At 37.5% G+C, this 14,834-nt stretch overlaps 1 long non-coding RNA gene across 2 annotated transcripts in view; it reads right to left on the reverse strand.

Moving 5' to 3' along the window:
* LOC112650677 (uncharacterized) overlaps positions 1 to 11,744 on the reverse strand; it is a 41,212-nt gene extending 29,468 nt beyond the window's left edge. For both annotated transcript variants that reach the window (XR_004810565.2, XR_007407087.1), the window contains exon 1: positions 6,460 to 11,744. This is a non-coding gene — a long non-coding RNA (uncharacterized LOC112650677). The remainder of the gene's footprint in view (positions 1 to 6,459) is intronic.
* Between the last annotated feature and the right edge of the window lie 3,090 nt (positions 11,745 to 14,834).

A 14,834-nucleotide genomic window follows, 5' to 3' on the forward strand; every position in this document is an offset into this window, starting at 1 on the left:
AATATACAAAAATCAATTTATTTCTATGTACTATGTGGACAATTGGAAATTGAAAATATTGGGATCCCTGGGTGGCGCAGCGGTTTGGCGCCTGCCTTTGGCCCAGGGCGCGATCCTGGAGACCCAGGATCGAATCCCACATCGGGCTCCCGGTGCATGGAGCCTGCTTCCCCCTCTGCCTGTGTCTCTGCACCTCTCTCTCTCTGTGACTATCATAAATAAATAAAAATCAAAAAAAAAAAGAAAATATTTAAAATTTTGTTTATAGTAGCATTAACTTGTATAATAGCATCAAAGTATATTAAATACTTAAGGATAAATTTAACAACTATGGACAAGACCTATACAATGAAGACTATAAAACATTGCTGAGAGAAGTTAAAGAACTAAATACATGGAAAGATAAATATTATTGTTGAATTGAATGACTCAATATGGTTTAAAATGTCAGTTCTCCCCAAACTGATCTTTAGACTCCATGCATTCCTAGTCACAAACCCAAAAGAAAAGGCTTTATTGTAAAATTGACATTGTTGTTATTGTAAAATTGTTCTACAGTTTAAATGGATACGCCAAAGATCTAAAATAGCCAAAGTAATCTTGAGAGCAAAGAACAATGTTGGAGGACTCACATAATTGTACTTCAAGACTTAATATAAGATTACAATATATGGCAGTAATCAACACAGTGTGGTATTGGCACAGACAAGGATAGTTTCATAGATCAGTGAAACAGAATAGAGTCCAGAAACAGACCCACACTTACATGGTCAAAAGATTTTTATAAATGTACTTTTTCAATGGGAGAATATCTTCTCAACAAATTATGCTGGGGATAACTGAATAAATTTGTAAAAAAAAAAAAATTGAAGTATGGTCCCTATGTCACATTATACACTGAAATTAATTCAAGATGAGTCTTGGACTAAAAGCTCAAACTATAGAGAGTTTCCAGAAGAAAATATAGGAAAATATTTAGCAAACTTCAGTAGGCAGATTTTTAAAGAAAATGTGCCAAGAAAGGACTCAACATAAAAGGAAATGGATTAACTTTATAAAAAATTTAAAGTTTGAAATTTTGCTCATCATAAAATACCATTAGTAAATGAAACGGCAACAACACAAGACTATCAAGTCTTATATCCAGAACATATAAAGAATTACAAACCAATAATAAAAAGACAACCCAATATACACTCAAAACTGGAACAGGCACTTCACAGAAGATTACAAATCATCAAAAAGCAAATGAAAAGATGTTCAACATTATTAGTCATCAGAGAAAAGCAAAATAAAACCACAAACAGATTCCATTATATCCCGTCGGGTAAAATTTTAAAAACTGAAACCAAGTACTAGTGAGGATGTAGAATAACTGGAAATCTCACCCATTGTGGATGGGCATTGAAATGGTGCAAACATTTTGAAAAACTACTTGGTAATTCCTTACAAAAGAAACCTAGATATTCTACTCCTAGGTGTTTGTTTACCCAATTGGAGTAAAAACAAATGCCCACTAAAAGACTTGCATGAGAATGTCCCTAGCAGCTGTATCCATGATAGCCAAAACATGGAAACAACCAAGGCCCATCTAAAGAAGAAAGGATAAACAACTTGTGATACATTTATACAATGTGATATGTACTTCTTCCCAATTTAGAAAAATGAACAATTGATACACAGAAGAAAATGGAAGTCAGGTACAATTAAGTATACAGGATATGATTGCACTTACAGGAAATGCAAGAAGAGGCAAAGATAATCTATGGAGATACAAATCAGAGAATTAGAGTAGTGGGCATCAACCAGAAGGCAACACAAAGGATACTTGTGAGGTGATGGAATATTCTCTACCTATAAAAAATAGTGAAAGGGATTATAGGGGAAAAGGAGAGAAAATGAGTGGGAAATATCAGAGAGGGTGACACAACATGAGAGACTCCTAACTCTGGGAAATAAACAAGGGGTAGTGGAAGAGGAGGTGGGTGGGGGGACGATGTGACTAGGTGACAGGCACTGAGGGGGGCAATTGACAGGATGAGCACTGGGTGTTATACTATATGTTGGCAAATCGAACTACAAATAAAAAATATACAAAAAAAAAAAAAAAAAGGAATGTCCTCTACCTTGACAGGGAGAGGTTGGTTACACAAGTATCTACATTTTTCAGAACTCTTTGTACACTTAAGTCTTATGCATTTCATTATACATAAGTATTAGCTCAATTAGATAAGTGCAAACAAGAATAGCGAAGATGAGACTAGAAAGATACTTGTACACAAAAGGATCTTGAACGCTGTGCTAAAGAGGTCAGATTTAGCTTTGTAGAGCAACAGGAAGTTATAGACAGACAACTACTGACAGGCAACAAGTAGGATAGTGCCCTAAGGACTGCATTTTAGAAAGTTTACTAAGGTAGAGAAAGAAGGTATCTTTCCTAATACCCATTTTTAATATCAATATTGTAAATGGAAATGTTTGAGTTCCTTTGTTGTTAAGCTTAGGATAATACACAAACAAGGACTTTGCTTCCCCTCCCTCCACCACTCTATTCCCAAGAGATCCCTTCTATATCCTGTTTTATAGAAAATTAAATACAATTCTTATATCAGAAATATTTTCTTAAGTGTATTCCATAGACTGATATGGAAATCTGGGAGAGACCCAGAATTTATTTACAAAATGGAGTATAGACTCTAGACTCCAGGAGGCAAAGGCTTTGGCTTTAGAAATGTAGACTTAAAAAAAAAAAAAAAGAAATGTAGACTTAGTTGCAGTCCAGGAGCCTTGGAGGTGGGGGAAGAAAGAGTCAACATAAAAAATGTGAAGATTTTACATAAAAATGCTGATTGTGATCAATTCTGGCTTGGACTCTCCATTTGGAGAGTACTCTCTTCTGCCCCACTCCATCCTGGTGCTGCTCTTGGTTCTCAATGCCATAGAGGCTGTCGCTTTTAATAGATATGCTGTTGCCTGGAGCAGTCTTCACAAAGTCTCTGAGGAGTTATTTTATTTTTGTTCATGTCGTCTCTTTCATTTTTGGTTGTAGAGAATGTAAATTAGGATTAAAGACCATAGGGAGGAGGCCTTGTGCCCATATGGCCCACAGAGCATGGTCTGATTAGGTCTGCTTTGTTTTATAACTATGTAATCAAACTGGATTTCTGGTCACTGGTGTGCTTCCTCCAGTATTTTCTGGAACCACCTATTACCTTTCCATGTTCTCCTCTGATAATTTTTGCAGAAGCCAAGCCCAGCAGGCCATCAGTTCTCAATGAAGTAGCTATTTCTATGAGGTTAAGCAAAATTGCTGGTTAAAATGAAACACTTACGTCTGCTCACTCAGCTGTATCACTTCAAAGAGAAAAACAAATAAAACCCAGCTTCCTGTCATCTCCCAGCATTAAAGGAAGACAAACTACAATTGCTTTCCATTTTGACTAGAAGCAAAACTAAAGATGAATAACATGATAGATCAAAAAGCCAAACAAACTGAAGTAACCTCTTCATCAGCAAAAGTCAACTAGTTAAAAAGAGTGAAAAACTCCCACAGTGATACCTTCTCCACCTCCCACAGAAGGTAAGAAAAAAAAGGAAGAGAAACTCTTTTCTAAACATAACCTAAATAAAACCTTTAAATTATAACCCAATACTATACCTTAACTACTGAAATCTGCAAGTACTTTTCAACTATTTACAAATAATAAAAGAGAAAGCTAATAAGATAATAGAATTGTACTAAGGAAGCTTTTCCTTTTCTAGAGATGAATTCTCCTCCTGCCACCCGACAGAGGTTTTGACTATTGGGGAGTAAAATAGGGTCTTTTCAGGTACCCTGAGACAGTCAGCCCTCTACCTGAACCTTTTCCATCCTGTTTTTGGGCAGAACTCATTGGCTTACTCATTCATTTATTCACATGTACTAATTCATTCATGCAGTGTCTACCCTCTCTCCACAAATATTGTTAAAGGGCCACATGAAAACATACATTATACATTTAAGATGCTGCTTTTTAAAAAAAAAATATTTTATTTATTTATTAGAGAGAGAAAGAGACAGAGAGAATGAGCTCATGCAAGAGCAGGAGGAGGGGCAAAGGGAAAGGGAGAAACAGACTCCCCACTGAGCAGGGAGCCTGATGTAGGGCTGGATCCCAGGATCCCGAGATCATGAATTGAACTGAAGGCAGATGCTTAACCGACTAAGTCACTTAGGTGCCCCATATGGTTGTTGCTTTTTGATGATACCAACATTTGATTACTTTGTAGAGCAATAGCATTTTTTCAAAAATTTCCAACCCCACCCTCACCCCTTAAGGCAAGAATGGAAACTTCATAAGAAGGCAACCATGTTCTGATTCCTGTTCTTTTAGAATAAAAGTAGAGGGATGTCAAGAACAGCTGTGGAAACACTTTGATGATAAATTATATGAATCAGATCACCAAAGATCATGGGCAAGCCTTATCTTCTACTCTCAGCATCCTTACTATAGAAGAATTAGGAGGAGAGGTGCCTGGGTGGCTCAGTTGGTTAAGTGTCTGCCTTTGGCTCAGGTCATGATCTGGGGTCCTGGGATTGAGCCCCTTGTAGGGCTCCCTGCTCAGCAGGGAGCCTGTTTCTTCCTCTCCCTCTGTCCCTCCCCTGACACTCTTGCTCATGCACGTGCCTCTCTCTTAAATAAATAAATAAATAAATAAATAAATAAATAAATAAATAAATAATTTTTTAAAAAGAAGAGTTTAGAGCAATTAGGGTTTTTAAATGTGTAATCTATGGGGTCAAAACTATTTGGGGTGCTTTTTTAAAAAAATACATTCCTAGGCTCTACCGCTAGAGCTACTGAATCAGAATTTCTGGGACTGGAGTCTCCAAACCCACTCTTCAAACAGGCACCTTAAAGAGATTCTTATATGCTGCAAAGTTGATGACCATTGAACTAATTATCTCCAAGGTCAAAAAAAATTATCTCCAAGGTCACTTCCAGTTCTAAAGGTCATCACAAGGTCTGCCATGTAGCAGAGACTGCCATGAGAGGGTGAGATTTTTTTTTTTTTTAATTGAGATGGGGGATGCTGGGGTAGGGAGGTGATTTTAGAAAACATAACTTTAGAAATTATACAGTTGTGTATATGTAGAAAGATTATATAAAATAAGTGTGATATCTGCCCCTCAGAAGAGTAAAACAATACTATTTTGAAATGAATACTTCTAGTATATTTTGTAATGGTGAAAGCTACTAAGAATAACCGTTTTAAAAATGTGTAGTTAATAAATTAAGCTATAATTAGAAAGAGAATAAGAGAATAAATTCCAGATGCCTGTATTTCATGAAGCAAGCATAATGACACTTAAGCAAGGGCTGTTCAACTTAAGTTGGAGATGACAAGTGTTTGCCACAGGAAGGAGTAAATATTTTTGGTAGAATGCCTTTAATCATCATTCTGGTGGTGGATTATACTTCATTGGTGATAGAAGGAAAACAAACTGAAGAATCTTAGCATAACTGAGGAAACATAACATTTTGATTTACAGTTAACGGTGATTGTTTGGAGACTGTCATTTATTCAGCTGTTTTGAGAGCTGCTAAAATAAAAAGCATATTTCTGGGTCAGAAAAATCACAAAAAGGAAAACATCTTAAAATCCAATAAATCCTGTCACTGAGTAAACCAACCTCTCTAGGCTGGAGTAGCCATACACATTCACCAGGATTTTCAAGTCTCTCCCAGGAATAGAATTAATTATTGAAGGAGCCTGGTTGGATGGGTTAGATGATGTCCTTAAAACAGACACAGGCAATTCCTGCCATATTAACACTTTAGGTCACGCCCATTATCTCTTGCTCTGACCTAAAAATTAATTTTGAAAATATGTGTGCCCTTCCAAGTTACTGTGTGATGGCTCTCTGGAGGGGTCTAACCTTATTACATTTGCAAACCTGTGAGTCTTTTAGAGCTCCCAGGGCATCCTGACAATAAACATCGCAGAGTTTATATAATTATTGTCTACCTACAGCTCAGTGAGCACTGCATCCTCTGTGGTGGCACAACAGCTACTAACCTATGGGATGCGTTGCATGGTACTTCTGTAAATAATGCTATGCTTCCCAATTTGTATTGTTGTCCAGAAAAATCATGTGCAGCCCAGATTTCTAACCACTTTGTCCCACTGTCTGCTTAAGAACGTTGTCTGCTTGTACCACGATTAAAAATAACAAGAGGCCACATGGCTGGCTCAATTTGTTAAGGGTCTGCTTTCAGCTGAGAGAATGATCCTGGGGTCCTGAGATGGAGCTCCGCATTGGGCTCTGTGCTCAGTGGGGAGGCTGCTTCTCCCTCTCCCTCTCCTTCTTCCCTCTCCTTGTGCTTGCTCTCTCTCAAATCAATAAATCAATAAATCTTAAAAAAAAAAAAAAGAAGAAGAAGAATACAGGTCTAATTTCAATCATTTAAAACTGACCTTTAGGCAATTTCCTCTCCATTTTCCCTTTGCATTAGTCATTCTACATTTCTGTTGCTCTCTTCAATCCATGCCCTCTTTGGATCAGATCAGCAGCTCTCCTCAACCAGTTGGAAAAAAAAGAAGGGCTACTAATTATGAACATTTAAAAAAAAAGATTTTATTTGAGAGAGAGAGGGCAAAAGACAGTCACTTACTGTCACTGACACCCAAATCCACATCCAGACTTCTGAGTTCCAGACCAACATATACCTCTGACTGCAGACTGTTCATACTTGGATGTCCCATGGACACCTTAGTTCACTATCTCCTTAACTGCAAAAATCTATCTTTTCTCCAAAATCACCTTCCTTCCACAGTTATCTCTTCACTGGCGTCATGATTAAAGCCATGCCTGATCTCACCTGCTTATCATCTCTTCATATAATCAGTGATCAAGATCTGCTAACATTACATAAACAATCTGAATACTACCCCCAGCCTGCCACTTCCCCATCTTCTTATACCATCATTATATCCTGCCTGAATGATGGCACTAACCTCCCATTTGGTCTTATATCTGGTCTGGCCTACCCTGCAACTCACCCTTCTTATTACATTCCCAGGCACACAATTCTCTGCACATCTGTCTCTCTCCTTAAAATTATCCTCCGGAACCTCATCCTAGTTTATAGCATCCTGTCCAACTTCCCTAAAACAAAGTCCCTAATGATTTGACCCCTCTCTGTCTTTTCCCATCACTTTCCACACTATCCATGCTCATTTAAACCACAATTGTGAGCTACAGTTCCAGAATGTGGTGGTCTCATTCTCATCTTTGGGCATTTAATACCCCTCTCTGAGACATGCCCACACCTTCCTTTGTTCTGCTGGTAAAAATGCTTCAGTTCTAATTCTCTCCCTTCTTGGCATCCTTCGCCGACATTGTGGGCATAGCTAAGTGCATCTTCTGTGCTTTCATAATACCTGTATCTAACCCTTCTTTCACATTCTCTGTCTAGTCAAATCTGACTTTTGTCAGGTCCTTAGATATGCCAAACTCCTTATGGCCCCTGGGCCTTCCCCATGCACTATTACCTCTACCTGGAACTTTCTTTCTCCATCCCTCTTTCTTTATCTGCCTCACTGCTATCTGTCTTCCAGTTCTCAGCTTAAGCATTACTTCCTTCAGAAGGTTTGCTTGATTATACACTAGCTTAAGTTCCCTCATAGATCTCCATACTTCTGCTATTAGAACCCTTTATTGCTACCACTTGAGTAATCATGTGTCTTCCCCAATAAATTATAAACTTGATGGATTCAAGGACTAGATCTCTCTTCTTTCCTGTTGTATCCAAGGCACTAGATGGGTGCCCAATATTCCATAGGAACTCAACAAATGGTTCTTAAATAAATAAATGGAATATATATAAATATATGTATATTGCTATAATAATTTGCTATAATAATTTGTCTCATATGCCTCTCTTGGTAAATACTGTTCTATTCATAGTTGCATAACTAGCTCTTAGTACAATGCCTGTACATAGTAGGCAGTTAGTAAATATAAGTTGAATGAATGAGCTGCAATCAGCAAATCAGAACAGCTGCAAATCAGAAATTATGGAGCTTATGGGCATCTTTGACTCATTCATATTACGGTCCTCAGTTCATCTGCCTAGGAGTGTAGACCCACAGGTAATATAGATATGTTACTGTCAATATAAATATATTTCTCCTACTGGAAATATAAGCAAGAATCTAAATTGGTTCAAGTTTGATTTCCACTCTCTTATTCTGCAAACATTATGAGAGTGATATTAAATTATATGTTGGTCTCTGTCCAAAAAGGAGTGGGCAGAAAATATGCTATAAAAAGAGTATTAAAGGATAAGGAAGAAAAAGGGAACTAAGATCTATTATATAGACACCTTGAGCCTAACTATACTACTAACTATACTACAATAACTCCATGAGGCAGTAATAATCACCCTTATTTTCACAGATCAGAAAAATGATGCTCAGTTGATTGGGAAATCTGATGAAGACAGGTTGGCCACTAAATCCCATACTTTTCCAATTGTAACATACTGTGTGGGCACAAAAGATGCCTTACTTCAATATTCCCTTTTATGTTATATTTCATCTGCTTATAATAATTTTTTAAAACAAATTAGCTAACATTTATCCAGAGCCTACTATGAGCCAGGTACTAAAGCTTGGGGACACCTGGGTGGCTCAGTGGTTGGGAGCCTGCCTTCAGCTCAGGTCACTACCCTGGGATCTGGGATCAAGTCCTGCATCAGGCTCCCTGTGAGGAGCCTGCTTCTCCCTCTGCCTATGTCTCTGCCTCTCTCTCTCAGTCTGTGTCTTCATGAATAAATAAATCTTGAAAAAAAGAAAAATTGTATGAGCTTAGTATTGTCCCCATTTATAGATGTCACTACTGAGTCTCAGAGTTACCTTGAATATAGTTCATAAGCAGTAAGTAACAGAACAGGAGCTCAAACCCTGATTTGTAGGACTATAAAATCCCTGGTCTTTCCACTTTACCATTATGAGCATTGTATTTTTGTTGAGCTAAATAAGGATGAAACTTTACAAAATCACTGAAAATGTCTCTGGATCTTCCCCTTGCCTTGAAGGGAAGGAAGAGTTCTGGTAAGGGAACAACATTCCAGCCCATCATCTGGCAGCTTCGACCTCTTCAGTTTACAAACCATGTCATCCTAATAAGCCCTCAGTCTTGAGAGCATAAAAAGGATGAATGGAATGGAGACATTTTGTGTAGTAAGCCAGTTTACACAGAATAAGTAGGAAAGTGAGTTAGGTTGCAGGTGTCAGACAAATGATGATGCAAAGTACTTAATGACAAGTAAGTATTAGTTTTGAACAATAATTAAAAACCACAATGGATGATCCTTAAAACAATATCCGCAAACAACATTACTTGCAAAGCATACCATATTGACTGTCTATGCAGAATATACTTAACAAGCTTTGAATTCTTTGGTAAGTTTAATGTAAATAAGGAAGTAGCATTTCTGTATGCTAAACCACCTCTTTTCAAAATTCACTTAAAAGCATTTTGAAATTGATACACTTTTCAAATTGTTTCATAGCTTGCATTTCTACAGAGGCTATCTGGAGGTTCACTTTTAATCCAACTCAGTTTTCAGCAATATAGGAATTTTATATTAAAATTATCATAAAAATTGTGACCCTTTCTGGTGTAAAGGCATTTTTCCAGGGCATCTTGTGGCCATTAGAATGAAGAGTAGTCTAAATATATTGTTTCTGATTAGCAACTTTGTATCATGTACATTCTAGAACTTAAAATTTTCTTTCAGATTCTAAGAAACAGCAACAAGAATTGAGTTAAACTAAAAGGGTACTTCTTAGATGTCCTTACAAAATACTTCTGGAGCACCTGGGTGGCTCAGTCAGTTGGGTGTCCAACTCTTGGTTTCAGCTCAGGTCACGATCTTAGGGTTGGGATACTGAGCCTTGTGTTGGGCTCTGCACTCAGCTCGGAGTCTGCTTACGATTCTCTCTCTGCCTCTCTCCTTGATCTTTCTCTCTCTCTCTCAGATAAATAAAATCTTTAAAAATATACTTCCATGTGCCTACATGTTGTGCTTGTGGAATTGGCATTCATAAAATCCCAGTGTATTAATAACACTGCAATAACATGAAAATTGCTAAAGTAATCAGTCTATGCCAAGAGCCAAGCTATTCAGGCTGTTTTCCCATAATTTGTAAGAATGCAATTTACTTTGCTTTATATAATTCTAAAAAATTTATGTAATATTTTAAAAACAAGTTCTTGGTCCTGGAAAAATATTAAATCTACCTAAGAACAACAGTGGACTTTTTAAAGACATATTTTCCAAACCGGAATGCACAGTCTGATAAAAAAAAAAAAAAAGGAGTAAATTAAAGGATAACAAGAGAGAATCTTTGCAATTAGGACTATTCTAAAAAATCTGGGACATGGAGTGACCATGACAATCATATAGCATTTTGCACTTTTCATTATCCTTTAAACAAGTACTCTGCAGTTCCTAAATGTTGGTGATGCAGTGTTATGAATTTAAATTGATCACAGAAAATCATCAGAATCTGTTCTTTATGTCTGAAAAAAGAATTAAGTCATGCATAAAATGCCTTATGCTGTCATTTGAGGGCTCATGCATCAGTACACTCTATTGCCCTGAAAAACTTCTTGGAAAAGAGGCAGTGACAGATTCATATTTGCTTCTTAGGAGAGTCATAATGTGCATCCTCTACTTTCAAGTTTATTTCCGTTTGCTCGATCAATGATTCTGCTTCATTCATAAGAATCTGAGAGTTAGGAAATCAGAAGAGATGAATCTATAAGCTGTTTGCTGCCACTTACTGGATAACCACTCTTCTTGCTTAAACAAATGGAAATGAATTTTTAACTATTTCCTGACAGTCATATATGTGCACCTTCAAATTTCTACCAAATGTCAGAAAAATGTTAGGAACAAAATTGATAAGAACATTAATTTTTAAATCTGTTACTTGTCTTCTCAATCAAATACTCATTCCTTCCTGCTATCTAGTTTTTTATTTTCTTGCCCAGGAGAAGAAAAGTATGGTTTATATCTAAAACAGTATATAAAAAAAAGAAAAGAGAGGGGAAAAAAAAGAGAGAGAGAAGGGTAGAACACCACATAGAGTGAGTAATGAACTAACAAGAACATCAGTAGTTAATTATAACTCATAGTGTTCCAATAGCGCAAAGCTACAAAATGGGAAGCTTTTCTCAGAACGGTATCATCTGTTGCCTGAATAAATGTTTGTACAGTTTATTCACTTTGATGCAGAATATTCCAATTGTGTAGTCATGTCATCTAGTGCAGGCTATCTCCCCCATTCATGCAGTACCACAAATCTATTAGAAAAAAGCCTTCAAACACGGTCACAAACAGATGTCTAATCTTTCTATTACTACATTTTTCACTTTTGATTGTGTCTCAGTTGTGACTCAAGTTTGTATACTTAGAGCTAGGAACATCATTCACATATCTTACGGGGGTGGGTGGTGATTTTGCCTTGTGAAGTCACTATAGCCTTTTGTGGACATCTGTGTAAATTTAGTCAGAATGTCTATAGTTCTGCTCCCAAGTTTTATCAAAAAATATCATAAAAAAAAAAACCCAGGGATCCCTGGGTGGCGCAGTGGTTTAGCGCCTGCCTTTGGCCCAGGGCGCGATCCTGGAGACCCGGGATCGAATCCCACGTCGGGCTCCCGGTGCATGGAGCCTGCTTCTCCCTCTGCCTATGTCTCTGCCTCTCTCACTCTGTGTGACTATCATAAATAAGTAAAAATTAAAAAAAAAAAAAAACCCAGAATGGAGTTAAATTAGCCCTCTATGACATCATGTTATGTATCTAAGCTGGAATCACCTTGAAAGGCAATTAATAGCCCTTAGATAATGGAGTAGACTAGTAGTTTCTTCCTCTCCTATAAATAAAGTACAGGAAGATGTTTTTGAAGTAAAGGGTAATGGTGATATTGAGGATAATTAACATTACGCAGCACTTCGCATGCGCTAAACATCTTGCAGAGATTGTTGCATTTATTCTGCATAACACCAAGAGTAGGTCAAAGAATAGCCTTTGACAGATAAAGAAACTGATGCCCCAAAAGGCAGAGCAACTTTCACAGGGTAAATGGATAAGTAGTGCAGAGCTGGGACTCTTACTGACTTTGACCATACTTCTTAACCACTATGCTTTCTTTACATCCCCAATGAACTTAGATCTAAGTATTAATACTCTTAGCATAATATTCTTTTGGCTGCCATTTGTTGACATTACAACTAATAAAAAATATTAGTTTATATATTTTAAAAGATATAAATAGAATATGTATATCTCTAAGCTGGATATATTCGGGGGGATTCTGACTCTCAATGGGCTACCCCCTCACTTCTCTCCTCACTCTCAGTATATCCCACGAAAACTTTACTGACTACTGACTCCTAAGAGTGCTCCTCATTCTCTGTTCCCATGGCAGGAAAGGCAACATCCACTTAGTTGCCCAAACCAGAAACCTGGTATCATCTGGATTTTTCCTTCTTCCTTTCTCTCTACATAAAATCTCTAGTCTGTTGATGCAATATGCTAACTATCTCTTAAACCCATCAACCTCTTTCCACCCTAGTTCATGTTAACCATTCCCAGCTTACACTACCCCAACAGTACCCTGATGGGGCTCCCTCCCTTGTTACCCTCCAAACTTCACTCTTCAAATTGTTCTGCTCCAGAGCCACTGCAAATATAATTTCATTCTTCTCTCTCTCTCTTGTTTAAAACTTTTCACTGATTCTGCATTTCTTTTGGGGTCAAGTCTCTTCTCAACATGACCTTCATGCAATATGAGTCCTGCTTACCTCTCTAGTTGGGGTCAGATAAAAACAACCCAACAAACAAATACAGGCATTTATAAGTTGCTCTAAATGGTGTGAAGGAGGGGCGCCTGAGTGGTTCAGTCTGTTGGACATCCAACTCTTGATTTTGGTTCAAGTCATGACCTCAGGGTCATGGGATTGAGCCCCATGTCAGGCTCCTCACTCAACAGAGTCTGCTAGAGATTCTCTCTCCCTCTGCCTCTCCCCTTGAGCTCTCACTCTCTAAAATAAATAAATAAATTTATATTAAAAAATAAATGTTGTGAAGGAAATAAATGGGTAATTGGGATAGAAGCAGTGGCTGGTGGCTTTGGCCATGGGGGTTCCTTTGAGTAAAAGGAAACTGAAAATTTAAAGGCTGTAGGGTAGGAGAGGAAGGCACTATCAAGGACTTGAAAAAACTGTGTGGTTGGGGCATGATGATCAAAGGAAAAGTGGCATGAGCTGAGATTCACAGCCTTAAACCTTGGGATGGAGTCTGGATTTTATCCAAAGAGAAATGACAATCCTTGGTCAGTTAGGCAGATATCCCTCTCTGCTTTGTGGAGGGTGGGGTGTTGAGCACACAATAACAGAAGCCAGTGAGGAAGAGACTGCTGAGGTCTAACAAAAAGAAATGGAACCAGACTAGTTACAAACCAAATTCTCATTCTTCTCATATTTAAGTGCAAGGTTATCCTTGCTTTGAGCCTGAACTTGGAATCACAAAAAACTTTATAACTAACAGAATTGTTCTGACTTCTAAACAAATATACATGAAAGAATATATGAAAGATTAATTTCATTATTAGTTTACATTGATAGTTAGAATAATACTACCTGGCTGCCATTAGACTTCTAGGATAAGAAAAAAAGAACCCCACCACTAGAAAAAGAATGCTTGCCAATCTTGCAATGAATAATTCTGAGTTTTAATTGCTAATTTACTTTTGTTAATTTACAATGGGCAGTAAAATGGTTAAGTGCTGTTCTTATCAATATCTATTCTTTCAAGAAAGTTTGCTGAGAAGTGGAAATACTACCGCTAATCATGAGGTTTTTGTTTGCTCTGGGATTAGTACGGCAAAGAGAGCCAAAGGCCATCTGTAGAATCTGTGTGACATTATATGTTATCCTAATATATCATTAAGTGAAGGCTCTGCTAAATTATTTTAGAAGAAGCTGGTAGAAGTCCCTTACTTAACTTTGCTTTTAAGAAACTGTTTTACAACGTCATACATTTATTATATCTTTATCAAAGCATTTTTATCAAAGCAACAAAGGAGATAGAAGATCTTCATTTTGATGCTATAAATCAGTTGTTAACTTCCTGTTTTCTTCTGAAAAGAAATTATACTTTGCTCTCCATTTTCTCTGCCATCACTAAATTTTCCAATACTCAACTACTACTAGTATTTCCTGCTGTTTAAGACCTGACCTGAGCTTTTCTCTTCACCAGATAAAGCACCAGATTATAGAATATTGTCATGTAGACATATTTTCACTGTTTAAAAAACTGGGCTCTGTGCAAGCAGTGGGAAAGGGGCAATTTCACACCATTAGCTACTTTTGTATTGAGGGTCCAGAGGCCTTTTCCCGTTAGATGGTCATTTTCTTCCTGCTAGAGTCCCTGAAGAGGTGGGCACTCAGTTCCATTTTTAGATATCCATGATTATTTTATACAGAAAATTTATCTTAAAGTAGACCGATTCACCTCCGTGTTCTTTTACCTAGCTGCTTCTATTTTGCCTCCTGGGGCTGTGCTGCGTGATCTCACTCCTCTTCTCTGACTCACGTGCTTCAACTATTTCTTTCTCTTTTTTTTTTGAACAGTGTTTGTTCTTCCAGCAGTTTCTCATGTGCTAGATTTCCTAGATCCTCTCAACCCAGCTCCCGGTGTCCTTCAGGCCTGCTGTCTTTCAGATGACATCTGAAGCATTCAGGGTGGTATGGCCAAAGACTGGCCTGCTGTTT

This window comes from Canis lupus, chromosome 29, assembly GCF_003254725.2.
Source record: "Canis lupus dingo isolate Sandy chromosome 29, ASM325472v2, whole genome shotgun sequence".
NCBI classification, from domain to species: Eukaryota; Metazoa; Chordata; class Mammalia; order Carnivora; family Canidae; genus Canis; species Canis lupus.